This window comes from Taeniopygia guttata, chromosome 30, assembly GCF_048771995.1.
Source record: "Taeniopygia guttata chromosome 30, bTaeGut7.mat, whole genome shotgun sequence".
NCBI lineage: Eukaryota > Metazoa > Chordata > Aves > Passeriformes > Estrildidae > Taeniopygia > Taeniopygia guttata.
Genome location: NC_133055.1, coordinates 7653015 through 7673602, shown reverse-complemented (window position 1 = coordinate 7673602; position 20588 = coordinate 7653015). Strand labels below are relative to the sequence as shown.

Genomic DNA, 20588 nt, shown 5'->3' with positions numbered 1-20588 from the left:
GACAATGTACCTGGCTCTTCTTGCCTGGGGCAGGAATTGGCTGATTCCCTCTGCCCCTCACCCCAAGCTCTGCCTGCTTGCACAGATGGAATCTGCACGGCTGAAGGCAGAGCCCATGGTGAGGATCTGACTCTGAAACAGAAATGGCTGAGGCTGCAAAGGGAAACAGCAAATGGAGAATGTTGTGAAAACTTCACTAAAATAAGGGGGAGATCATCCCCCTGCCCACTCCAACGTCTGCTGCCACTGTCTGTGCTGTACAGGGTGTATCAGAGCACTGGGGCTTTTGCTAGAACAAGTCCAGGGAAATTAGTTGGAATTCAAGTATTTGATGATGTAATTAGAAAAATGCGGTCAATTGATGCAGCCCCGGCTGCAGGGAGCACCCAGAAATGGGAAAAAGATGAAGGGCCACCAGAAAAAATTCTACAACACCATGGACCAGCCCCTGGGAACCCAAACCAATTCATATCAGGAGGCACAGAACCCATTTATCATTTCAATGGCATCATTAGATTAAAAGCGGTCCTCAAAAGAAGAACCAACCAGACAGCTCCAGCTCCTGACCTTCCTGCTGATCAATCCACTGAAAGAGGAACAAAACATTTCACCAGGGGATGAGATCAGATTATCTGTGAGCAGAAAAAAAGGGAGTTTGTGGAAAACTAAATGGCTCAAACTGCTGTGGGCAAAGAGATGACAAGGGAAAAGTGCTGAAAAAGATAACAAAGGAAAAGGGAGAGCAGTTTATGTATTGGTCCAAACATGGAAAGGATGGGAATGGGACACGCTTTCGTGGCTCCCCTGCACACCAGGGGTTAAACGAATGCTGCTTCTCCTCTTCTGTGCTGCAGCAACTCTCATCTTTTTACCATGCTCCACACCTTGGCAGTGCAGCTCATCCAGCAGCTGAGCCAGGGGATGCAGGTGGCAGCCAGGCCTCCTGATCCACAAACGGCCACAAAAGGACAGGGAATGAGGGCACCGAGAATAATCCCAAAACCAAAGAGGACCCGGGAAGAACAAAACAGAGTTGAGGAGTGAATCTGCCTGGAGATAGGGCCAGGCACTTGTAGATAAGGAAGTAAAGGGGGAAACCATCAGTTCCAATAAATTTCACAAATTGAGCCACACAATTTCTCAAAGTCTCGAAAAATTCCCGAACTTCCAGGAGAAAAAAGGCTTAACAGAGCCATGAATATCGGCTGTTTTACAAAAGGAGGGTGCATATTTACGAGGACAGGCAGCAGGCGCATCGGGAAGTCTGAACCTTCCAAGGACCTCAGCCCGTGGGCAAAGGCAGAGGGAGATGCGGCCGGGAAATGAGGATAAAAAGGAGGCTGCGGACTACAGCCATGGCAGAGAGCGCACGGCAAATGCCCCACGGCCTCTCCCCCTGCTCGGCAATAAAGTCACTTTTACAGGACTCCTCGCTCTCCTCCGGCCACAGAAACCTCCGGCGACGGGAATTTCCCCGCACGCTCCCGGCCGCGGGGCAGCCCCCTCTGTCCTACCCACAGCAGCCGGGCCGAGCCAGCGCTGCTCCGGCAGCGGCTCCTGCCCAGGCCCCGGCGGGAAGGAGACCGCGGGCAGCCGCTCCCGCCGCGCCCTCAGCCCGGGGCCGGCACGGGCCGGACACGGCACCACCCACCCGCCGCAGCCCCCTGCCGCCCCCTCCGCCCGCAGCCAGCCCCGAGGCCCCGCAGAACCCAGCGCGGCTCCCACCTGCGCCGGGGCCGCCTCCGAGCTCCGCCGACGCCGCCTCACCGCGCTCCGGCCGCTGCCGCCGCTCCCGGGCCCGCACAGACGCTCCCGGCGCCAATGGCGCCGCTGCCCGCCCACGGCCGCCCTCAGCCCGCCGCCGGGGCCGTGCTGCGCCCCGCTCCCACCAATCAGCGCGCCGCAACCACGACTGACGGCACCAGCGGCCAATGGCAGCGAGCTGGGGGCGGGCTCTGCGCACGGCCCAGACTCGCCCCGCGCTCTCAGGGCCCCCCGCGCTGCGTGAGGGCAAAGCCGGAGATGAGCAACAGCCCCGGGACGGGCCCGGGCCCGAGGCGGGATTGAGCTGCCCACACAAACAAACTTCTCCGCACCTCCCGCCACGGCTTTCCCGGCCCTGCGCCTTCCGTGCCTCCGCCTCTGCGGGAAGCCCGGGAGCCTCCCTTCTCCTGCCCCTCATTAGTGCATCGCTGCTTCGCTTTGATTGCCCCCAAAAAGGGAAACCTGCCCAAAGCCCTGTGGGTGAGCGGGGGAGGGGAGAGATTTCTGGCAGAAAACTCCAAAGACTCAGAGCAGGATGAGGAGAAGTCAGTGCAGAGCCTTAAATGCAGCTTTCCCCACGCCTCCCTGCTCCCAGCTGCACCTCCTCCCCCGGCAGGGCAGGAGACAGGGAATGGGGCCGTGCTCAGCTCATCCCCCGCGGCTTCTCCCTCTGCTCAGGGACAGGAGTCGTTCCCTGCTGCACCCTGCGCTCTCTCCCAGCCGAGACTTCTCCAGGAACTTCTCCGAGCCGAGTCCATCCCCTGGGGCACAGCCCCCTCCAAGTGCTGCAGCGTGGGTCACTGTGCCACGGGCTCGGTCCTGCCAGGCCAGGCTGCTCCAGCGGGGCCCCTCTGCCCACGGGGTCACAGCCTCCTCTCAGGCATCCCCGAGCTCCAGCCTGGCTCCTCCAGGGGCTGCAGGGGGATCTCTGCATCCCCACGGACCTGCAGGGGGATCTCTGCATCCCCACGGACCTGCAGGGGGATCTCTGCATCCCCATGGACCTGCAGGAGGATCTGTGCAGCCCCATGGACCTGCAGGGGGATCTGTGCAGCCCCATTGTTATAAGAATTTTGGAATAATTCGTGATTATGTAAAATATACATGAAGTCAGTTGTGCTAGTAGAAAAAGATTCTTAAAGTTTTAAAAGACCTGAAGAACCAGCCGGGAAAGACTGGAAACCACAGATGACAGAGAAAGAAAGACCTAATTAACAATTGAAAACACGTGGCTCCCTGCAGAGATGGGCACTTTCTGGGGATACTCCACCAGACGCCCAAGGTGAAAAATGCACATATGTTAGTTTGAATAGTAGTGCTGTGTTAACATTTTAATCATACTGTAAATGTAGTTGTGTAGTTAAATTGAAGCTTTAGTAGTTAAAATAGAAACTATGTATCTGTGTTTTCTTTTAGGGAATGACATACTCGCTTTGACATAACCATCACAGAACACCTAAATCTTCCAAAGAAGAGGAATTTATGGTTTTCTTGTCAGAAGAAGCTAATTTCTTCAGGCCTTGCTCAGTCTCGAAGACGCCATGGGGATTAAAGGAAATAGTTGGCATATAACAGACAGAGTTTCTTGTTTTAAATAGAATGTATGCATAACCATGAAGGATATATGAATATGCAATACTGTAGTTTTAAGGGTGATTCCTTTGTTCACAAGGTATGCTTGTTGTGGCTTAAGTGCCCCAGAGCATCTGTACATCCTTAATTCTTTGCTTTTTATTGTCTTGTAATTGTCCTAACTCTAAATTTTTATTACTCTAATTGTATTACTATTTTAATAACCATGTTATTATTATTAAAAATTTAACAGCCAAGTGATTGGCGTTTTTCACAATTATGGTAGCAAAGGATGGTTTTTAACACCTCTCTGCCGGGGCCTTGGGAGAGTCAGGGTGAGGAAGACGGGTCCTGCCCTATTTAGGCAGCCTCGCTCTGTTCCCCTGGTGTGTGACCACAGACACAGGTTATGATCTATGGGCAAAAGGAGACAATAAAACAAAGAAAAGGGAAAGCATTCCCTAAAACCGCAGTAATTAGCCCCAAGACTAAAGTGTACACGAAGAACCAAGACCCAAGGACAAAGGATAGGTGAGTATTTGTTGGGATGGGGCCGATAAGGGGGGAATGAATGTGTGTGACAGAAGCTGCTGGGTATCCCAGACTTGCCAAGTGATTGCTGTAGTCTCTCATGCTGCTTTTCGTCTTTTTCATGTGAAAAACGGCCAGTAAAGAGACCAAGCGAGTGATAAAAAAGAGAGAATCCCTCCCAGAGAAACTGGGACTGGATCTTAGGAAGAAGAGGAACCCCGTGGAGTGCCGGATTGAGGGATAAGAGTGCCCAAGAGCATCCAGGATTCAAACCTGCTGGGTTGAGGGATTAACATTCCAACAGCACTCAGGGTGTAGATACGTAATGTAGACTGTTTGAAAGTAAAAAGTATCTTCTTGTTGTATGTGAGAGTTAGTGAAAAATAAAAGTGAGTAAATGTAGATGAATGGTAGTATATGTAATGTAGATTGTTTTTTATGAGCTTTTCTTTATCTCCTTGGAGAGAGTGTTAGAGTGTTTCCTGGCAGTCAAAAAGAGAGTATTGCAGAGAAAAATTCCTCACTTGCTGTCCTCCCCCTGCCCTCAACTCTATTCATATTTTGTCCATTCCCTCTTCAAAATACAGATTTGTAAAACTCATGCTCTGTGTCCTCAGATGGCCTTCCCAAATCAAACCTTGGCTTCGTTGCAAATTGCATTGCACTAACTAACATTGCCTTAAATTTGTTTTGGTGCAGGCAGGGTCGCTTTGGAAGTAAGTTGTTGTTTACTTTGTTCCTTAAACCTTTTCAAGCTTGTGAATGGAAAAATTGTGATAGCAAACCAAGTCTTTATTTTTGCACTGTCAGCTGTGAGTGGCTGGTAGCCTTGGTGGAGGGTGCCTTGAATTACAGGCCTGCAGAACACGCATAACAAAAGTAATTTACTTTGTAAGGAAGTTGAAAAAGGGGGGAGAGGTGATTGGCAGACTCACCTCTCCAGGATGTAGAATTAATGTTAGAAAGTGGACTGATATGTGAATGTGGCTGCTGAAATGTGAAGAGAGAAAAAGAAAGAGAAAGAGAGAGAAAGGGAGAGAGAGAGAGAAAGAGAGCGAAGGGGAGAGCGAAATACACCCCCAAGGTCCCCTCAGCCACAGCTATCTGTAAGTTCTCCCCCATTCCTGCTAGGCAGAGTGACAACAAGGAGGGGGGGAAGTGGGGAAGGACAGAGTTAAACCCAAGGCTGTGAACAGGACCATCAGTAGAGATAAGATCAAGGCAGAGATTGTGACTCTCATAAAGTGGTTTATTGTCTTAAGCAAGATTTCTTTTTTCTTTCTGATTGCTGTTGTTAAGAAGAGAAGGCTTTTGTTCTGAAGACTAAAAGTCTGTAAGACTAAAACAGTTAAATGTTACCCAAAAAGTAAAAGGCAAGAGATGTGATACATCTCATGTTAAAATTGGCCTGGTCTTTTTTATTTAACTAATTATAGCTCACAGGAAGAAGAATTGGTCTCTGCAGCTATTAACACAGCTGGATACAAGAAGAAGAAGTGGCTGTAGAAAAAGAGTTTAGTTAAACTCAGAAAGTTTTAAAGAAAACTAATGGTAAAAGTTCATGCAGTATTGTTTTTCTTTTAACACTGTGCTATTAAGAAATCCTTTCCAGGTACTACTAAAGCAGCAATCCAAACCACGGAAAGAGGGTGAATTCATGCCAGCAAAACCAAAGGACTTGTGAAGAAACTTGAGGAATGGACTATCACATCTAAACCGGGTGATACCAAATTGACTTCCAACCAGGACTGGGTGGTAATGGTTTGGGAAGACCCAAATGATCCAAGGCAGGTACAAAGAACAACACCTCACTGAGAAATAAGGCAAAGCTTGCATCACTGGTTCTAAGCCCTGCCTGAATAAACCCTGAGACGCCTCCGACACCTCCTTGGCAGAGGAACACTGCCACTTCAAACAGGAGGATTGGGAGTGTTTCAGTCAAAGAGTTCTTATAGCCTGGCCTTAGCCTGTGGCTTGTACAGGGAAGAAGGGAAATTGCCATCAGTACTATACTGTATACTTTATTTGATTCATCCCAATACTGGACACGCTAGCTGGGTTACAAGTGAATGTTTAAATTATGAGAATAATTTGCATTGTAGCTCACAAAATCTATGTTCTTGTTGCAAGAGGTATCAGTACTGAATCAATTCCCTATGCAGATAGAACCCAAAACAACTGAAGTAATAACTTTGTTTTGTGGATGGATTATTAGTGCCTGTTGACTGAGAGATACCTGAGGAACGGTGGGAAGCCACAGTTAAGGAGTGTCTAAAAGAGCCAAGAAAAGGACTTGCCTAAAAAAATGAGTAAAAAGGAGTGACAAGGGAAACAGAGGGCAAGCCTGGACTGAGCACTGTACTCACCACCGAGAAGATCACACGTACCTGCTGTGGGAAGCAACCCCACAGGCAGGGGAGGTGGGGGTATAAGCCATGCCAGACCTCTGTCATTCCTGTTTCTGTCTCTCATTTGTTGTCTTTTCCCTTCTGAGATACCAGCAAGATCGTGTCCCAAATGCTACAGAAAGTATTACACGGAAAGGAACCAAAGTTCCTTTTTGTTACACACACCCATGTCAACAGCCACAGACCCACCCAAACTGAGTACCTGCAGGCAAAATGGGGAAAAATATTGGATTACAAGGAACTTAGGAAAAAGTAGTAATACTTGGGGCATGGAATGTCCAAAAGGAGAGAGATGGATTTGTTTTACATTTGATCTTAGAGATATAGTCCAAGATTCGGTAAAAAGGCAATTAGTAAACAAAAAGGTGAAACCAGCACAACAGTCTAGCTCTGTATTAACCCCAAATTATATACTGCATCGTATTATAGGACTCCAAGCAGTTATAGAGGAGATAACAAACAAAGCTGCTCAGGAACTGGAATTAATACTGAGTCAGCAAAGCCAAACTATAACTGCAGTGTATTAAAATAGGTTGGCTTTACGCTATTTATTGGCTAAAGAATGGGGTGTACAGATTGTTGAAAATAGATGGCAATGAGGGCGTCATCCTGGAAAAAACAAAGGATATCAGAAAAAAATTATGACCCTGGTATCAGTCCAAAAACAACCAAAGGGAAAATAATGTTAAAAACTAACAGGTGGGGTAATGTATTGAGAATGGGATGGTGGAAGAAATTAGGATTCTTCCTTTTATGTGTTACAAGTGTTTTGATATTTCTTCTTTGTTTAATCCCATGTTTTATTTGATTACCAACAGAGTCCAAAGAATGCAAGAGGATAAGAAATATTGCTCAAGCCAAATGATTTATAAAGAATAAGAGGAGAGATTGTGACAAATGCATATTTATAATTGGCTTTTCGCAAGTGTTACAATGAATATTATATGCGTCATGTTAGAAAGTTTATGCTGTTCCATAGGATCTCAATTCCATATAATCCCAGTCCAGTTTGTCCCAGTCCATAGGATCCCAGTTCCATATTTGATCCCAATCTCTAGTTGATCCCCGTCCCTATTTGATCCCAGTCCATATTTGATCCCAGTCCCTATTTTATCCCAGACTATATTTGATCCCAGTCCGTATTTGATCCCAGTCCCTAGTTGATCCCAGTCCATATTGCGAGGACGCTGGACTCCAGGACAGTTTGGGTGGATGGAGACGAGAGATCTCTGAAGGCTGCCCTTAGAATATCTGGTTTATTAGAGAGGGTGAAAGGCCCTGCTTGGTGTCACCAGACCTGACCCGTGGCAGGCCCGAGGGCATGGGGGAAGGGAGAGGCAAGGGGTAGAGGGAGATAAGAGAGGATCCCAAGAGGATGTTCCAGGAGAGGGGCAGTTCCAAGAGAAGGGAAGTTCCAAGAGAGCGTCTGGCTCCTCAGGGACTCCTTGTCAGGGGCTTCAAGGTGGGCTGGAACAAGACTCAGGCCAATGGGGTCACAGACTCCTGATGCTTCAGGGGAGGGTTACAGGTGTGGGATGAACCATACATTGGGGTGAGATCCAACAGTCCATTTGACCCTTGGACCTACCTGTAGGTAAGGGCATTGTTCAACCAGAAGGGGGGATTGTCTTCATCCCGGCTGTACGATTGTGTTCTACTTGTGTAGTAACTACGGTTTGGTATGTCACAACTTGTTACCATCTCAGTCTCTGTATTTTCTAAACCTTTTGCCAGGCAGTCATATTTATAAGGCTTTCCTATTTGAGCTTCCCCAACACATATGATCCCAGGCCATATGATCCCAGTCCATATCTGATCCCAGTCCCAATTTTATCCCAGTCTATATTTGATCCCAGTCCATAGGATCCCAATCCACATCTGATCCCAGTCTCTATTTGAACACAGTCCGTAGTTGATCCAGGTCTCCAGTTGATCCAAGTCCATATAATCTCAGTCCCAAATTGATCCCAGTCTGTAGGATCCCAGTCCCTATTTTATCCGAGTCCCTTGTTGATACCAGTCCATAGGATCCCAGTCCATATTTGATCCTTGCCCGTATTTGATCCCAGTTCAGTTCATTCCAGTCTGTAGTGCCCCAGTCCCAAATTTATCCCAGTCCTTAGTTGATCCTAGACCACAGGATCTCAGTGCATATTTGATCCCAATCTCTGGTTGATCCCAGTCTATATGGCCCTGCACACATTCCAGAGGTCTGGAATTTCAGCTCCCAGCCAGGAAAAGACATTCCCTTTGCCCTCGAAGGCAAAGCTCTGGAGAAGGGCCTGAAAGCCAAGTGGAGCAAAATCCTACAGAGACATTTCACTGCTGGCCTCCATAACTTCAGCTCCTGAACTAAGAATTAAAATAATAATTGGGAAATAAAATAATTAAAAAATCAGGGGTGGGTCATTGGGGGCAGAGGGGGCAATTAAATTAGAGGAGGATTCAATTAAATCAGGGAAGGATCTTGGGTGGTCCCTGAGGAAATTAAATTGGGGGAGGGTCTTTGGAGGTCCCTGGGTCAAGGGAGACACGGAGAGAGAAACAGAGCAGGCAAAGAGAGGTGGGAGGGAAAGGAGGACACAAACACAATCAGCTGAGAAGGTGGTGCCCTGAAAAACAGAACTGGCACGGACTGGAGATGAACGGCAAAGAAATCACTAAGTCTGAAAGTTTTATTTGCTATCAAATACATCCCAGCCACCCAGCCCCATACCATCCCCATCTCACTGCTCCAAACTGGGATCCCACTTCTCCCAATCTCCTCCCAGGCAGCTGTGGAATTGAGTGAGTTTGGCGTGGGATTGAGGTTTTTTTTGAGGTGGGAACAAACAATTTGAGGTGGGATTGAGGCTCTGTGGGTTAAAATTCAGTTGTTTTCAGTAGGATGTGAGTGGTTTTGAGGTGAAAGATCAATCCCTCTTGGCTTTTGGAGTGCAGAGAGATTGAGAAGAGAAAAAAATGAAGGTCAACACAAAAGGAGAAGCAGCCAGGTGTGTTCCCAACATGGATGACAGGGAATGTGGGTCACCAGGGCTGTGCCCAATGTGGGTCCTCCAGTGGGGGATGGAGTTTAGCTCTTCTCGCACTCGAGGCACTCGCAGGGCTTCCCTTACCGGTGCCTCCGTTGGTGTCGGGTCAAGTGAGAGCTCTGTGAGAATCTCTTCCCACACTCCCCACACTCGTAGGGCCTCTCCCCAGTGTGGATGCGGCGATGCTGGATGAGGGTGGCGTTGTCCCTGAATCCCTTCCCGCAGTCGGGGCAGCGGAAGGGCCTCTCCTCTGTGTGAACCCAATAGTGCTTGAGGAGATCGGAGCTGGTCTGAAACCTCTTCCCACACCTGGAACACTCATAGGGCTTCTCCCCAGTGTGGATCCTCTGGTGCACGATCAGGCTGGAGCTGGTCTGAAACCTCTTCCCACACTCCCCACACTCGTAGGGCCTCTCCCCAGTGTGGATGCGCCGGTGGGTGATGAAGGTGGAGTTGTACCTGAATCCCTTCCCGCAGTCGGGGCAGCAGAAGGGCCTCTCCTCCCTGTGAACGCGATAGTGCTGGAGGAGACAGGAGCTGGTCTGAAACCCCTTCCCACACTTGGAACACTCGTAGGGCCTCTCCCCAGTGTGGATCCTCTGGTGCACGATCAGGCTGGAGCTGTGGCTGAAGCTCTTCCCACACTCCCCACGCTCGTAGGGCCTCTCCCCAGTGTGGATCCTCTGGTGCACGATCAGGTGGGAGCTTCACCTGAAGCTCTTCCCACACTCCGAGCACCTGTGGGGCTTCTCCCCATCATGGAGCTGCTCAGGGACCCCCAGCTCCGAGCTCTGGCTCCATCTCCGGCCGCCTCCCCGGCCCAGGGTGGGTCTTTCCCCCTCAGATCCCCGCGATCTGCGTTTGCAGCCCCTCCTCGTGCGGGATCTCCGGGGCTTTTCCTCCCCATCGGGTTCCTGCGCCATGGAGCCGCTCAAAACGGCCACTTCCACCAGGTTCTGCCGCGGGGATTTGTCCTCCCTGCTCTCCATCCTCAGCTCCTGCCCTGGGGGAGGAAGGACAAGGAGAGGCTCTTCCTCTTCCTCGCAGCCTCCCAGGGGCTGGGAATGGGAAATCCTGGTTTGGGGAAAACAAGGGATGAGCACGTTGAGTTTGAAGCTCCCTCTGTCCCAGTCCATCCCTAGAAGTCCCTGGCCACCTGGGCTCCATAAAAACCTCCCAAACACCGAGATCCAGCCCTGAAAAAGCCTCTCAGGAGTTCCCCGTCCCTGCTCCCTCCCCTTTGCTGTTCGGGGCTCCCCCCTGTCCCAGCTGCTGGGGTCACGCTTGGATTGGGGGTCCCCCTTCTCCTCGCTGCCCGCCCTCCCCAGGCTGCCGGGAGTCCCAGCAATCCCAAAAGCTCCCCCCTCTTGGCTCTCCCCATTCAGGGGTGCCGGGGCTGTTTGGGCTCCCGGGCTCCCTTCTCCCCTTCTTCTCTGCTCTGGGCTGCAGGGGCTCCAAGGAGTCCCCCCAAGGGGCCTTTTCCGCTCCGCTTCGCAGTTCTTCCTTCTCCAAACATCCCCCCAAAAAACACAACTCAGGCACCCCCCAGGAGACCTGGCCCGAGCTCCCCCTCCCCGCTCACCTGCGGGATGGGGGGCGATGATCCCACAGGTGGGGGCTGCGAATTCAGGCAGGGCTGACCGCGCGCTTCTCTCTGCTCTGCTCCATCCGCCTTTCAACCTCCTCTTCCTCTTCCTGCCGCTCCTCCTCTTCCATCCCCCCTCCTCCTCCTCCTCCCCATCCCCACCTCCCGCTCCTCCTTCATCCCTGCCCTTCCCTCCCTCCTCCTCCTCCCCCAGGAGCAGCGGCACCCTCGGTTCCCGTTCCCGCAGCCCCGGCAGCCCGCGGCAGGAGCGGGGATGGAGCCGGGACAGGTCGGGATGGGCAGCGCGGGGCTCTCGGCTGCTCCCAGCCGCTGTTCCAGGGGGGAACCCGGCCCGGGCCAAAGGAGAGGCAAACTGGGCAAACTGGGGGCTGCACATCCAAACTGGGGCTGCCTGGGGACCCTGCCTGGGCACTGCCGGCCCTTGGGGCTCCTCTCAGGAGATCAGGAGGGGGGAACGCAGAGAGGGCTCGGGGATGCCAGGAGTGGCAGCACTGGGAAGGACTGGTTTGTACTGGGATTGTACTGGAATCATACTGGGAGCAGCTGGGCCCATGCCAGGGCAGACTGCAGTCACCCCGAGGGAGACTGGGATCATACTGGGATCACACTGACACAGAGTAGGAGCCTACGAGGGGCAACTGAGACCATGCTGGGGGCAAATGGGATATACTGGGAGTGACTGGGAGCATGATGAGGGTGACTGGGAGCAGCTGTGAGCGACTGGGATCATGCTAGGAGCAACTGGGAGGAACTGGGAGTCACTGGGTGCCTGCTGGGGATGACTGGAAACGACTGGGCTTATACTGGGATCATGCTGGAGGTGACTGGGATCATACTGGCAGTGAGTGCCACGACACTGAGGCTGACTGGGAGCGGTTGTGAGCAAATGGGATCGCGCTGGAAGGAACTGGGAGTGAGTGGGAATATGCTGGAAGGAACGGGGGGACACTGTGAGAGACTGGGAGGGACAGTGAGGGTGAAAGGGGCAACTGGAACCATGTGGAGCACAACTGGTTCATATTGGCACTGACTGGGAGCACACTGGCGTCATCTCTGGATCATACTGGGAGGGACTGGACTAATACTGGGAGTGTCTGAGAGTGACTGGGAACACACCATGCACAGCATCCCTGTACTGGGGGTGACTGGGAGCAACTTGGAGCACTCTGGGAGCAAATGGCATCATACTGGGATTGACTGGGCTGATGTAGCTGGAGGCAACTGGGACCATACTGCGAGTGATTGGAAGTTATTGGGATTATACTGGGACCATACTGGGAGTGCTGGCATGTGACAAGGATCATACTGGAGGTTACTGGGCTCATACTGGTGATGAAAGGAAGCAACTGGGATCCCACTTTGGGCTACTGGGAGCAACTGAGAAAAACTGGGATCATGCTGCAAGCAAACTGGAGGAATTGGGAATGACTGGATGCAGGCTGGAGACAACTGGGACATACTGGGCATGACTGAGATCATACTGGGATAACAAGCACCTTACTGGGATCACTGGGAGTGTCTGGGAATGACCACAGAGATGCTGAAGGCAACTGGGATTTACTGGGGATGTCTGTAACCTTACTGGGGTGACTGGGAACAACGGGGACCATGCTGGGGAGAACTGAGAGCGAGTGGAAGTGAGTGGGTCTACACCGGGGACAACTGGGCATGACTGGGACCATGCTGGGAGCAACTGGGATCATATGGGGAGTGATGGGGTTGATACAAGGGACAACTGGGAGCAACTGGGATCACACTGGGGAGAACAGGAAGCAACTGAAAGCATGCTGGGGGCAACTGGGATCCTACTGGATCTTACTTGGAGCAACTGGGATCAGGCTGGAAGCAATTGAGAACAACTGGAGTGACTGGGAACATGCTGGGAGCAACTGGGATACACTGGGAGAGACTGAAACCACAGTGGGGGTAAATGGGAGCAACTGGAACCACAGTGGATGATAATGGGAGCAGCTGTGCCCATACTGGATTCATACTGGGATCCTACTGGAACTGGCTGGCATCATACTGGGAATGACTGGAAGTGTGCTGGCTGTGACTGGAACCATGCTGGAGGTGACTGGGAGCAACTGGGCCCACACTGGGAGTGACAGGGAGTCATTCTGGGCAGGGCTGGAATCATACTGGGAGTGACTGGAACCATACTGGGGGGGACTGGGTGCAGCTGGGACCATCCTGGGAGCCACTGGGATTCCAGCAGGTGTGAATGGATCCTGGCTGGGGGTCACTGGGAGCTACTGGGCCCATGTTGGGAGGAAAATCTGGACACATTGGAAGCAACTGGGACCAACTGGAAGGTACTGGAACCGTGCTGAGGGGACTGAGACCACAAATGGGGAAACTGGGTTCATACTGGGAGCGACTGGGACCACACTTTGGGCAACTTCCAGAAACTGGGATCATGCTGGAGGCAACTGGGAGTAACTGGGAAAGACTGGGATCATTCTGAGGTCACCAGAACCTTACTGGGCCAACTCGAATATACTGGGAGTGTCTGTGACCATACTGGGGGGACTGGAACCACACTGGGAACAGCTGGGACCATGCTGGGGACAGCTGAGAGTGAGTGGGACCGTGCTGAGTGGGACTGGGACTATTCTAGGGACACCTGGGATCATACTGGGAGGAACTGGGAACAACTGCAACTATTCTGGCAGCAACTGGGATCATACTGGGATCACAGTGGGAGCAGCCTGGTCCATGCTGGGTGAAACTGGGAGGAGCCAGGTCCATGGAGGGTGACAGGAATCATACTGGGATTGACTGGGAGTGGCTGTGAACAACTGGAATCATGCTGAAAGTAACTGGGAGGAAGTGGGAGGGACTGGGAGTGACTGGGATATACTGGGAGAGACTGGGAGTCATAGGGATCATACTGGTGGTTACTGGGGTCATGTTGGCATTGACAGGGAGCAGCTGGGATCACACTGGGGGGCACTGGCATCATACTGGGAGTGACTGGGATCATACTGGGATTACAGTGGGTGCCAAGGGACCCTGACTGGGGGTTACTGGGAGCTGCCAGGCCCATGCTGGGAGCCAAATGCACACACACTGAGAGCAACTGGGAGCAAGGAATGACAGGAGTCATGCAGGTGACAACTGGGATGTACTGGCAGTGACTGGGATAAAACTGGGGGCAGCTGAATCATGCTGAGGTAACTGGGAGTGCCTGGAAAAGACTCTGGGAATGTTCCAGGCAACTGGGATGTACTGGGAGTACCTAAGAACATGCAGGTGGTGACTGGGACCACACTGGGAGCCACTGGGAATGTGCTGGGGGCAACTGGGACCATGCTGGGGGCAAGTGTGAGTGACTGGGGCCCTGCTGGGGCAGACTGGGATCATACTGGACTCATATTGGGATCATACTGGCAGTGACTGGGACTATACTAGGAGCAACTGGGAGAAGTGGGAACACACCGGAGAAAAGTGGGAGCAACTGGGACTCGCTGGGGGCAAATAGCGTCACAATGGGGAATGACTGAGAATGACTGGGCTCATCCTGGGAGAAACAGGGATCCTGCAGGGAGTGAGGGGAAGTGACCAGGGTGATACTGGGACTGACTGGGCTCATCCTGGGAGTGCCCAGGAAACTGGAAGCACACAGGGGTAGGAACTGGGCACCTGCTGGGAGCAGCCCCTGGCGGCCCCGGTATCCCCGAACCCCTTTCCCGGCCATGCCGCCCCTCCAGCCCCAGCACCCCCCATTGCCGGGTGCCGGCACTGCCAGGGGTCCCCCCTCTCGGGGGTCCCCGCTGGGGCTCCTGGGGCTCTCCTCTCTCTGCGCTCCCGCCCAGGGAAGCCGCGGCTCTCCCGGGGCTCCCCAAATCCGGGGTCCCCCCGCCGCTCCCGCCGCTCCCGCGCGGTCCCCACGCGGCCCCGGCAGAGCTCGGAGGGCCCGGCCGGGAAGCCCAACCCGCACCGCGGGGGGACCCGCATCCCCCCGGCCCCGCCGGGGCTCTGCCGCCACCCGCACCGGGACCCCCCAAAAACACCTCCCGGGGACCCCCGATGTCCCCCCGAGGGCAGCTGCGGCTCGGCCTTGGAGCCCCGCCAGCTCCAAACATCCCCCCAAAAACCCCAAACCCAGGGAGCCCCGGGATATTTGGGGCCAGCTCCCCCTGCCCGGGCACCTGCGGGATGGGGGCGACGCTCCCGGGGTGCTGCGAGTTCAGGCAGAGCCGGAGCCCCGCGGTTCATCCTCCCCGCTCCTCCTGCTGCTCCCGCTGCCGCTCCGCCTCTTCCTCCCTCCTCCTCCTCCTCCCCGCAGCCGCGGGAGGGGCGGGGATGGAGCCGGGACAGGTCGGAACGCAGAGAGGGGTGGGGGGATGCCAGCAGTGACTGGGCTGTACTGGGGTCATACTGGGAGCAGCTCCTGGGTGACTGATCCTACTGGGATCATACTGGGATCATACTGGGAGTGAGGAGGAGGAGCGCGGTGGCTCCAGCGCTGGGGCTGGGGGCGCTCCTGGCGGGCGGGGGGGAAGTGGAACCCCGGCACCGGGACCCTGAATCGCCATTGCCGGCACCGGGACCCCCCCTGCTCCCCTTATCCTGCACAGGGACCCCCCTGAATCCCCCATTTCCGGACATCAGGGCCCTCTGCTCCCCTTTTCCCTGCTCCCAGCCTCTAGATTTCCCGTGTGCCTGATCCTGGAACGCCTTGGAACACCTTGGACCCCCATTCCTGCCTTTCCCAGCCCCCAGCCCCACCTTTGTGCAAAACCAGAGACCCTCTGAACTCCCCCTTCCCAAACACCCCGGGTGTCCCCACCCTGGTACCCCTTTTTGGGAAACCCTGGACTCCCCTTTCCTGGGCTCAAGGACCCCTGGAACTCCCTTCTACTCTCCATCCCTGCCCCCCCATTTCCGTGACCCTGAGACCCCCCTGCACCCCCATTCCTGAGAACCAAGACACCCTTTTACCCCTTTGCCCGGCACTGAGACCCCCCTGCACCCCCTTATCCGGCACCAACTCAACATGTTCCCAGCCCCCTCCTCTCCCAGCCCCCAGCCCCACCCTTTTCCCTACCTGGGACCCCTGGGCCCCCATTCCTGCCTTTCCCAGCTCCCAGCTCCTCCTTTCCTCACACTCAGGAGCCCTGGCACCCCCTTTCCTGGGCACAGGATTCCCTGGACACCCCATCCCAGCTCTCCCAGTCCCTGCACCCCCCTTCCTTGGCTCTCAGCCCCTGAACCTCCTTCCCAGCTCTGCCATCTCTTCATGTCCCCCTTTTCCTTGGCCTGTGGACCCCCCTGGATCCCCAAACTCTCACTTTCAGCCCCCTCAGCTCCCCCAAATCTCTGTGTCCCCCCAGTTCTCCACTCCCTGCAGTTCCTGGAAGTGGCGCTGTCAGAGCCCGGCCCGGGGGTCCCCCAGTCCTTGATTGTGGGGGACGTGGACGGGACCCTCTGCGAGCGCTGCGGCAGCGAGCGGGGCCGGATGGAGGCACAGACACCGGGGATGGGGGCGGGAGCTGAGCTGGGATATTGGGATAGCCAGAGCTGGGATATTGGGATAGCCAGAGCTGGGATATTGGGATGGCCAGAGCTGGGATATTGGGACAGCCAGAGCTGGGATATTCGGATAGCCAGAGCTGGGATATTGGGATAGCCAGAGCTGGGATATTGGGATAACCAGAGCTGGGATATTGGGATGGCCAGAGCTGGGATATTGGGATAGCCAGAGCTGGGATATTGGGATAGCCAGAGCTGGGATATTGGGATATCCAGACCCTGCTCAAGGACAGGAACCGGCCCGTGGCCGACAGTGAGCTGGAGACGGGGCCGGTACAACCAGAGCAGGGGCAGTGGGGGGAGCCGGGGGCTGAGCTGGGATCTGTGGGAATGGAGGACTCTGAGGGGCTGGGATGGGATCTCTGGGGATGGGGGGGATCTGTGGGGCTGGGATGGGATCTCTGGGGATTGGGGGGGATCTGTGGGGCTGGGATGGGAATCCAGGGAACTCCAAGGGGCTCCCTGGGGCTGGGACACGACTCCATGGGTCTGTTCTCTCCTCGTTCCCAGGTCTCCACACAGTGCAGGGGGTTTCCGGCTGTGACCTCCTGTGCAATGGAGCATCCATGGATCCCATCAGTACGGCTATGAGGGCTGGGATTTCATCTCCTTCCAGCTGGGATCCGGGAGCTTTGCAGTGTCCAACAGTGCCGTCTGGATATCCCAGAGGTGCTGGGAATCCAGAGGGATCATGGTGGAGCAGATGAAGCGTTACCTGGGACACACCTGTGTGGAAAGGCCCCCAAAATACATCAGATATGTTCGGGAGGCTCTGGAGCACAAAGGTGGGTGTGGGAAGGGAAGGGCAATTCCTATGGGAACAGGGGATTCAGGAATGGGGGACTTGGGAATGCAGGAATTGCCATGGAATTTCCATGGCCAGATCTTACTCTCATGCCAGTCAGGTGAGAATTCCATGGATGGATTTCCCCCCTAACCCACTGCCATGGGAATTCCATGGGGAAATGATTGGAATTGATAACCAATCCAATGAGAGCAGTGCAATGAGAAGTAATCCCTGCTGGGATTCCATGGGACATCGATCCCAATCCTTTGCCCAGGCCGGCTCTGCTGTGCCTGTAGCTGCACCAGGGGAGTGCCCTGTCCCTGCCCTGAGCCCAGCAGGAGCCTTTCCTTGGGTGTTCCGTGCCCTGCCCAGGGCAGGAGGGCACTGCCGGAGCGGCTTTGGTGGCCCCGGGCACCCGGCTGGGCTGCAGCCACTGCAGGGGCACCTGGGGAATGTTCCAGAGCAGAGCTGAAAGCAAACAACAGTTTCTGGAGGGGATTCTGCCCCTGGGCCTGTGCTGGGAGCCCAAGGGCAACAGCCCAAAGTGCTGGGGCTCAGTGTCCCTCGGCCAGGTTGTGTTCCCTGGCTGTGCCCTGTCCCTCAGCTGTGCCCTGTCCCTCGGCTCTGTGATGCCAGGTGTGGCAGCAGGACCCGGGGCAGCCCTGGGGGAGAACAACCCTGAGCCCCAGCTGGGCCAGTTCCCCCAGTTCCCCCCAGGCCACTCCCAGCATGGGCCCTGTGGCTCCCAGTCACCCCCAGTATGGTCCCAGTCACTTCCAGTTACACTCAGTGTGATCCCAGTATCATCCTGGTCACTCCCAGTGTGATCCCAGCGTGATCCCAGCATGTTCCCAGGTGTTCCCATTCACCCCTATAATAGTTCCAGGCACTCCCAGTATGGTTCCAGTCCTTCCCAGTATCATCCCAGTATGAACCCAGTCACTCTCATTATGGAACCATTTGCCCCCAGTAAGGTCCCAGTCACTCCAAGTCACCCAGTATGATTCCAGTCACTCCCAGTATGATTCCAGTCACTCCCAGATAGTCCCAGTATTATTGCAGTAACTTCCTTTATGGTTCCTCTGTGATCCCAGTCACTCCAGGTTAATGCAGCCTGGGGTCCCAGGGGTCCATCTGACCCCCGGGCTGCCGCTGCCGTGGGTGTCCGGATAGCGCTGCGCTGTCAGGCTCAGCCTGTCTGGGTCCCTCGGCTCAGCTCCCAGCCACGGGCAACTTAGCGAGCACCTCTGGAGTGATTTCAGCTCTGTGAGTTCAGCTCTCAGTGATTTCGCTCTGTGCTCACAAGTGCCTCTGGCAGACACACACAGGGATAGAGAGAGGAAAAGGCTGTATGTGGTTCCACAGTGATGTCCTTTATTGCCAGCTCCTCTGAAGGGATTCAGTGACAGTTCTTCTGCTGAACTGGATAGAAATGGGCGTTTATATGGGGTACTGGGGTGTTGGAAATTGTCCAGTTGCCAGGTTTGAGGAGAATACACCGATACCCTTACAGAGAGATAAGAAGGGTCCGAATGCAGAAGAGGGGCTTCTTTGGTCCCATCACCGTGACTTAGGCATTTCTTATCTTAGGTGAGTGACCGCCAGGGAAGCCTTGCAGGGCCTCTGACTGCTACAGTGACACTGCAGAACCTCATGGAACCAAGGGGCCATTGTGACACTGTGCTGCCTCATGGGATCAAGGAGACCATTGTGAACTCGGTGACCCCAAGGAAGCAAGGGTCCATGGTGACCTTGTGCAGCCGCAGTGTCACAGAGGAGCCGCTGTGACACAGCGAGGGCACACGGAGCCCAGGGACCATTGTGACACATCAGGGCTTTGTGGAACCACGAAGCCATAGTGACACTGCAAGGGCTCATGGAAGCACGGGGCCATTGTGACACTGCAGAAGCAAGGGGAACATTGTGACACTCCAGGGCCTCATGGAACCAAGGAGACCATTGTGACACTGTGGGGTCCCACAGAACCAAGGGAACATGGAACAGGTCTGGCTGGCTGGGCCTCCTGGGGACCACCTGACCACCTTGGCATGTTGAGGGCTGCTTCTCATCTCCCCTGAAGCACTGGGGCTCTGGGCTTTCCTTCCTATGGGAGAGAACTGTCCTTCTCCTCCAGGGAACCAGGGCCAAAACTGGGATTTCTTCTCCAAATTTCCTTATGTAAAAGGATTGTTTCCAGATGAAATCTGCCAGGACAGACAGGTCTGACTGCCTTGACCACCCAAGGGTCACCTCTCATCTGCCTTTCAGACACTGGGACCGTGTGCTTTTCTTTCTTATGGGAAAAAAACCATCCACCTCCACCAGGCACCCATGGCCAAAACTGAGGATCTGCCTCCAGAATTCCCTATATCCAAGGACAGCTCCCAGACAAAAGCTGCCAGGACTGACAAGTCTGGCTGGCCTTGGCTTCCTGAGGGCTGGCATTCATGTGCCCTTGTTTGCTTTGGGATCACCATGGGGGCAGTGCAGGGGGAAGGGAGAAAGCCTGGGATTCCCTCACCTGTGGATGGGTTTTCCCTGGCATGCAGGGGTTGGGCCTTCCTTAAGGCCCTGACAGAGATAAGATCATTGACCTTTTTTCTTCTTCCCCTTTGTGTCTGTAATCTATTTTCAATAATTTGTTGTTTGATTTTCTAGAGGAAACGTTCCAGATGGGATCCAGTCTGGATCAGGACGTGCTTGAGAGCAGCTGCAGCGTGGATGGGCCGTGCCCTTGGAGAAGGCTGAGGACATCGTTTGGGACCAGCTTTTCTTCCAGCGGTGGATGGTGTGAGGTGGGTCCTGTCTGCTGGGAATGGTGGGATCAGAGCTTTGGGGAGATGGCAGCGAGCACAGGAGCGTCCTGCTCTGGGCAGCTGCTGAGGGCTGGAGGTGCCGTGGCTGGCTGCAGGCTGGGAATGTCCTGCCCTCCTGCTCTGCTCCCAAAGGCAGCAGTGATGGGCAGCTCTGGGCACAGCTCTGGGCACGGCCAGCATGGCCTGGGCACTGCGGGCGGCTGGGACAAGGGGACAGCAGCCTTCAGCTGACGGGGCTTTCTGGTTTCTCTCCTTGCAGCCGGGCTCTGCGGGTGCTGAGGCTGCTCTGGGCTCTGCCAGGGCTCTGCTGGGCTCTGCCCCGGGCACAGCTGGGCTGGCTGTGCCCTCACATTGCTCTGACAGCTTTGCATCAGACGAGCCCGTTGGAGCACAGTGCCTGAGCTTTCTGCTTTGGCAGGTGAGTGAGACTCTCCTGCAGGCCAGGAGATTGCAGCTGGGAACACACATCCAATTGGCAAGGACCAAAACTCTCCACAGCCCCAGCTGAAAGCCTGGATCTCCCCAGGATGTTTT

The 20588-nt window shown here is 54.5% G+C and overlaps 1 pseudogene; it reads right to left on the bottom strand.

Annotated features, from left to right (window-relative positions):
- Window positions 1-20588, bottom strand: part of LOC100230077 (uncharacterized) — a 674623-nt pseudogene that overhangs the window by 287668 nt on the left and 366367 nt on the right.